Below are 7,018 nucleotides of genomic sequence, written 5' to 3'. Positions count from 1 at the left end.
AATCGAACACTACTTGATATGGTTCGATCCATGATGAGTCACACCGTGTTGCCTCATTGTGGGGTTATGCTCTTCTCGTCATTTGCTCTAATACTTAACCGAAGTCCGTCTAAAGTCTGTTGACAAGACTCCATATGAACTATGGAAGGGAACGGTCCCTAACTTGTCCTTTATACGGGTTTGGGGCTGCGAGGCTTATGTCAAGTGGATACACGAGGATAAGCTCGGCCCGCGATCGGTCAAGACATACTTTATAGGTTATCCTAAAGGAACACTTGGTCATTACTTTTATTCGTCAACCGAACAACGTGTATTTGTTGCGGCTAGTGCGACATTCTTAGAGAAGGAATTTCTCGAGAATGCAAAGAGTGATAGAACCTTCGAGCTGTCGGAGGTTCCAGAACCAAATACCGAGCAACCATTGGAGGAACCAATTCCTTCAATCCCGTCTACGGTTAATATTCCTGAGGAACCTAGGAGGTCGGGTAGAGTCTCTATTCCTCCGGACAGATACATTGGTATGGTCGAGGAACATGACATAGATGACATTCTACTCTTAACGAGTAGTGAACCCGCAACCTATAAAGGTGCCATGACTAGTTCTGACTCAAAGCTATGGCTTGAGGCCATGCAATCCGAGATGGACTCCATGTATGAGAACAACGTATGGGATCTTGTTGACTTACCTGCTAAGGTTCGTCCCCTTCAATGCAAATGGCTTTACAAGATAAAGCATTCTGTGGAAGGTCAACAAGATATCTATAAAGCACGACTAGTTGCTAAAGGTTTCACCCAAGTGCCAGGTTTGCACTACGATGAAATTTTTGCACCCGTAGTCATCTTTGCGTTCCATTCGGATTATCTTAGCGATAGCCGCTTTTCATGACTATGAAATTTGGCAGATGGATGTGAAAACCGCCTTCTTAAACGGTTTTTTGGAGGAAGAGTTGTACATGGTACAACCCGAAGGTTTCATCGATCCGATACATCCTAAGAAAGTATGCAAGCTTAAGCGTTCCATTTATGGACTTAAGCAAGCATCTCGGAGTTGGAATCATCGCTTCGACCAAGTGATAAAAGAAAATGGATTTACTCGATCGGTCGAGGAACCATGTCTATATATCAAGTCGAGTGGGAGCAAGATTGTCTTCCTAATATTGTATGTCGATGACATATTCCTGATTGGGAATGACATACCTCTCTTAACTTCGGTAAAAGTATGGTTGAAGAACCATTTCCAGATGAAAGATCTGGGTGAGGCACAAAGAATTTTGGGCATCCGTATCTATCGAGATAGATCACGTCGGATGTTATCTCTCAGTCAGGAGTCTTACATAGACAAGATCCTAGAGAGATTCAGCATGACTAACTCCAAAAAGGGGTTTCTTCCTATGGCTCCAGGGGTGCATTTGAGCAAGTCTCAGGCACCAAAGACACCGGAAGAGAAAGAGCGCATGACACGGATTCCTTATGCCTCGGCTATAGGATCAATCATGTATGCCATGATATGCACACGTCCGGACGTGGCATATGCATTGAGTATGACAAGTCGATTCCAACAGCATCCAGGTGAATCACATTGGATGGCTGTCAAGAACATTCTTAAGTACCTACGGAGGACTAAAGATTGGGCATTGACTTATGGAGGCAATCAAAAGCTATGCGCAACCGGTTACGCAGATGCTAGCTTCCAAACAGATCGAGATGACTCAAAATCTCAGTATGGATTCGTTTTTACTCTTAATGGCGCTGCAGTCAGCTGGAAGAGTTCCAAACAAAGTGTTACAGCAGATTCTACGACTGAGTCCGAGTATTATGCCGCGTCTGAAGCTGCAAAGGAAGCGATATGGATGCGTCAATTCTTACAAGAACTATCTGTAGTGCCTAGTTCGAATGACCCGATCACCATCTATTGCGACAATAGAGGTGCCATCTTCCAAGCTAAGGAGCCAAAGTCTAGCAACAAGTCTAGACATGTACAACGGAAAGCTCATCTAATCCGAGATTACGTGGAGCAAAAGGAAGTAGTGATAGAAAAGATTGCTACAGATGATAATATAGCAGATCCTCTCACTAAACCATTACGACAAGATAAGCATGAAGGGCATGTTAATTCCATGGGAATTAAACGTGTTCCTGAGTTGTAGTACTCTTTTATGGATTAGATTCATTCTCTTTTGTACTCTATACGACATCATCGTTTTGATATTTATATATTTTGTTTTTCATGTGGATTTGTACGACATTTTTGGACACCACAAAGTGAACTGAACAAACATTATATTTTTTTTAGTCCTTAATTGCCCACGTGAGCTGATAACTCTGGCAATTATTTTGTGACGTTGGTTGATGGTGGGTTCAACGAGCCATAAGTCAAAAGGTTGGTGACCAATCACGAGAGGCGATTTATACGGATATCTCGTAGGACACAATTGTGACATCGACGTGGAGTCCTAAATGTTTTATAACATTCGGTGCCGGTCGTGGATAGGACCTCCATGGTGATCCTAAGAGTCGATTCTTTTGACTATCGATTGTCTCTTGAGACTAAAAGCGATTTTGGGTGACTTTGGTTTCTTTCTCACGGTCATCCGTAACGGGGGGCCAAGTAGATTTTTTCTGGGTCATTTCATGCTTGCTTAGATCGGAAGGAGTCGAGTTGAAGGAAATATTCAGCCTTTATCGGGTACTCGATATTTCTCAGGGCCACTCGAGGAGTCAGAATCGAAATGCATGGCCATGCTCGAATACGAATTCGTTTTATCAGTTAAGTTACTCTCTAGTCGGGGAAACCACTCTTGATACAGATCGATTGTAAAATACGACCTTTGCGGATCCGGATCTGCAAATTGTTTTACATTGAGTGGGAGAAATTTTTAAATGAATATGAGAATCGGTTATCGCACATACACTTGTACGAACAAGTGGGAGTTTGTTGGAGGTGGTGTCCTCCAGTTAGTGCGGATAACGTCATTGCACGTACACTTGTACGGACAAGTGGGAGCTTGTTGGGGCTGGTGTCCTCTACAGTTAGTGCAAGGACATATAAATCTCTAAAAGGATCAAAGGGTATACTTTTGTATTATTATCAGTTGGTCCACGTTTATCAATAACGGTTGGCTTGCTAGATAAGTTTGACGTTATTGTCATACTGATGGCGGTGATCAACTGGTCCCTAAAAGTCACACCTATAGGATACGTTTGAGAGATGTGACGGTATGAAAATACAGTCATGTTGATGCCAAAGTTGACTAAGCAGTTAGTCGGAGTCATTGACTAATAATTAGTCAAACGCGATGTTGAGATATTTTATTTAATACGGATTAAATAAAAATGGCTAAGACGAATTAAGCGGTTAATTCGTAAATTAAATATAAACGATTATATTTAATTGATGTATATTGAATTAATTATACAATATTGTCTTTGTCGGACATGTATTAATATTTCAACTAATCCGTGTTATTAGTCGATATATTAATAACCGATAACCGATGACGATTTATAATAAAACCCGTCATATACATTTAGCATTTTCGAGCCGGACCACGAGTTAAAATTAAGAGGAAGTCGAAGCCCACTTCCCCATGAGGGCTCACGGCTGGCCGAGCAAGAGCAAACAAAAGAGAGGCTCTCTCTCTTTTGTAACCTAATCATTCATTGGCAAAAATATTAGGGTTTTGAGGAGCATTTTCTCTCTGAAAAACCTAGATCTCATATCTAGCAAAACTCACACAACAATTCTCTCAATATTGAAAGGCAATTAGAGAATATATTCTAGCAAAAGGGCATAGTCTCAGACGGTCTTGGGTGCAACAATTAGGAGGAAATCTACGTTGATTTCTGTTCATTTTGCCGAATTGCACTAGGACCCGAGGTTGATTCTTTACCTTTATCGTTTCTCTTGTATTTTAGTTTTATGACAATAATCACATGCTAAATCTACGTTATAGTCCTAAAATTTAAGGGAATTTTACAGATATTTCCCTACACGATTACCCATTCATCGAATTCCGTGACAAAGCACAAAAGGATAGGTTTCAGTATCTGTTAACTAAATCTATGAGTGCCACTCGATGTGTTGATAGGAAAATTTTGCGCACATTGAAGATCGATGACATTATGTATGGCATGTTTAATGAGATAGGGTTACAGGGTCTTTTCACGCTCCACGAGTTATCTTACCCTGCTTTAACTCTCGAATTTCTGAGCTCATTTACTTACCTTCCTGATATATGAATTATTTACACCTTATTTCCCTCTTTCTTTTACGCATTCCGGCTCATAACGAGTCGGTTTCGTGTGCCTTTCCTCGCATTTGTGCCCGATCCCCGTACTTGTCATTTTGTGTGTCCTTTTGTAGGAACCGAGTCGAGTATGGAGGAATTGGGGCAAGAAAAGGCATTCTAATGCCTTTACATGAAGAAAAGGGAAATGAAGGATTTTGAAGAAGAAATCCTCTGCCGGCAGGCCGGCAGCCGGCCCACCGGCAGGGGATATGGCTATGAGGAGAAAAAGAGGAAACAAGCTGAGCAGATGTTCTCTGCCGGCAGGCCGGCAGCCGGCCCACCGGCAGGGAACACAATCCCATACTTAGTCAAATTTTTGAAGAAGTTTTTGGCCAAAGTTCAAGCAACGCGCTACCGGCACAGGTAGCCGGCAGCCGGCCCGCCGGCAGAAGGCACCTGACATGAAGAAATGGAAGAAAATCTCAAGAAGAGGAATCCTCTGCCGGCAGGCCGGCAACCGGCCCACCGGCAGGGAATTACGCAACCTCAATTCTTCCTCAGTTTTTGATGAACGCGCGGCACATGAGGCCGGCAGCCGGCCCCGGCACAGGAACACTTTACACGCAAATGGGCTTTTCCACTCTTTCCTCCCTTAATCCAATGATAGCCTATAAATACCCCCTCCTTAAACCCTTTTGCACATAACCCTAGATCTGAGAAACATTCCATATTTATTGTAATACCTTCTTAATCAAGTTCTAATCTTTCAATAATTATTATTAATATTTAGCAAGAATTAGTTAGTTCTAGTAATAGTCAATTGTTTACACTTGTTTGTTGAAGTTTGTATTGGGGATTTTGAAGGGTTTTCCTTCTTATTAATCAATCAAGCATCCATCTTTCCTTTTGTTGGTATAATTCCTCTCCTTTCTTTTACTTGTTTATCATTTGTTTACATTTTCCTTGTCCTTTGATATTGTTATAACCTTCATTATGTCTCCTCCTTGTGTTGTTTGCTTTTCTTCTCTATTTAGCATAATTTCCCTTAACATGAGTGAGTAGATCCCTTCTAGGGTTTAGGGTGATTCTTTATGGAATTTAAGGGCATGATTCTTTGAATATTTTGGTCTTTGGTGAAATTGTTTAACTTTCCTATTCATTGCACTCAAGGTGTTTGTTGATTTGCTCAAGTGAAAGCTTTTGCCTTTCTTCCATTTTTGCTTAATTCTCCCTTAGAATGAAAGTTATTTGGGAGTCTTGATGTATGTTAGGAGAGGAGGGATACTTAATGAAAATTAGTAGCCACCCTTAAGATAGCCAAGACATTGGTTCTTCATCTTAGGTTAATCTCTCACCGTTGGCCCTTTTTGATCTTCATGCTTGCCCCTAAACCATATTGATGACCCCGAAAGCCCTAGCTTTTAATTAACCGTATTCATTATCATCATCTTGTTTGTCCTTTGTTCTAGTGATTATAACCAAAACTCTTACTTTTAATTTTGATTAAACTTGACTCTTAATCGAACTTTGTAGCAACCCCCGCCGTCCTTGAGTTCGACCCCGACTAAATACTACGCTTTTTCGGGTTTTACAAATAGTTTTGGTATAGGAAGTAGACGACAAATTTCCTACTATCAAATGGCGCCGTTGCCGGGGATGGCGTTAGGTTATGCTTAGTTTCATTTAGAGTCTTTGCTTTAATCTTGTCTCAATTGTCATTTTGCTTTAGTAGTTGATTGTTGTTTGTAGAGTGTGTGTGATTTTTGCCTTTCCCTAGTGTGTAAAAACACTAGGAGACTTACGATTTGCCAAGTGTATGCCTAGAAGGAATCACCAAGCTCTCCTATTCAACTCCGACCCCGAGAGGCTATTTAGGACCTTGAGGACTAGGACTCTTGAAAGAGTGAGGAATAATTCCACCCAAGCAAACATTGATCAACCAAACTCACACATCCCACAAAATTTTGATACAACAACTACGATTCAACCAAATACCACAATTGAGACTTTAGTAGAAAACCCCTTTCATAACTTCCTTAATTACAATAGTCCACCTCAAACACCACCACATCAAGAACCAAACCACCCACCACAAATGGCTCTTAGAGATCACAACCGGCCTAACCATAATGATTCATGTAATCCCATCAATTTTGGCACCTTGGCCCCAAACAACTTTGAAATGCATCCCGCCCAAGTCGGGTTAGTTGAGAAGGACTTGTTTGGAGGTCATATTGAGGAGGATGCCCATGCCCATCTCCGGAAGTTTAAGAGGAAAGTTTCAATGATGAAGAAGAATGGGGTGTCCGAAGACACCTTGAGAATGATGTTGTTTCCGTTTTCATTGACGGGCAAAGCGGACCGGTGGTTGAACATTCACCCACCGGATACTTTCACTACTTGGGATGACTTGGCCCAAGCATTTATGGCCAAGTACTACCCTTCCTCAAAGACCGCGATGCTCCGCAACGAGATCCATACGTTCCAACAAGAGGATGGGGAGTCCTTAGGTGAGGCTTGGGACCGTTATCAAGATTTGATAGCAAGTTGCCCCCACCATGGAATACCGGAATGGTACATTACTCAAACATTCTTCCAAACTTTACTACCAAGAACTAAGGAGATGGTAAATGCCTCCATGGGGAGGTTTTGACCACTTGAATGATGAGGAGGGCACGGCATTGATCAAAAAAATGGTAGACTCGGAGGCAAACTATGGTTCTAGAGGGAACATGCTACGAAGGAACGGGAAATTTCCTAAGGAAAATGCCTCCAACTCCGAGACAAAT

The 7,018-nt window shown here is 41.7% G+C and overlaps 1 non-coding gene across 1 annotated transcript; it reads right to left on the bottom strand.

Annotated features, from left to right (window-relative positions):
* Positions 1-6,687: 6,687 nt before the first annotated feature.
* On the bottom strand, positions 6,688-6,794 carry LOC141610397 (small nucleolar RNA R71). The gene has a single exon (XR_012528309.1). It is a non-coding gene; the product is annotated as a small nucleolar RNA R71 (small nucleolar RNA).
* Between the last annotated feature and the right edge of the window lie 224 nt (positions 6,795-7,018).

Source organism: Silene latifolia, chromosome 10 (genome assembly GCF_048544455.1).
Source record: "Silene latifolia isolate original U9 population chromosome 10, ASM4854445v1, whole genome shotgun sequence".
Classification (NCBI taxonomy): Eukaryota; Viridiplantae; Streptophyta; class Magnoliopsida; order Caryophyllales; family Caryophyllaceae; genus Silene; species Silene latifolia.
The sequence above is the reverse complement of the archived record's forward strand: the minus strand, read 5'-3'. Positions and strand labels throughout refer to the sequence as shown.